Genomic DNA, 282 nt, shown 5'->3' with positions numbered 1-282 from the left:
CTGAGGATGGGGTTTTATAAAGCCTATATTGGTATATCCACTACTTCCATTATTAACAGAATTAACTATAGCTATTTGTTTAAGAAGCTTTATAAAAACGATTGAATAATCATCTGAGATTTCTGCCAAGTGCGTGCCTTATTCCAATTATCATATTGTTATTACTACCAACATGATGTCCAGGGTTCGTGTAGTTTTCCTTAACTGGTGTATGCCAGTCCATTCTCTTTTCTATTGGTTTCGTGTGTAAGTTCATATAAGCTTATTTACAGCTCGCAGTTA

Source organism: Penaeus monodon, chromosome 33 (assembly GCF_015228065.2).
Source record: "Penaeus monodon isolate SGIC_2016 chromosome 33, NSTDA_Pmon_1, whole genome shotgun sequence".
Taxonomy (NCBI): domain Eukaryota; kingdom Metazoa; phylum Arthropoda; class Malacostraca; order Decapoda; family Penaeidae; genus Penaeus; species Penaeus monodon.
This window is presented reverse-complemented; position numbering follows the sequence as displayed.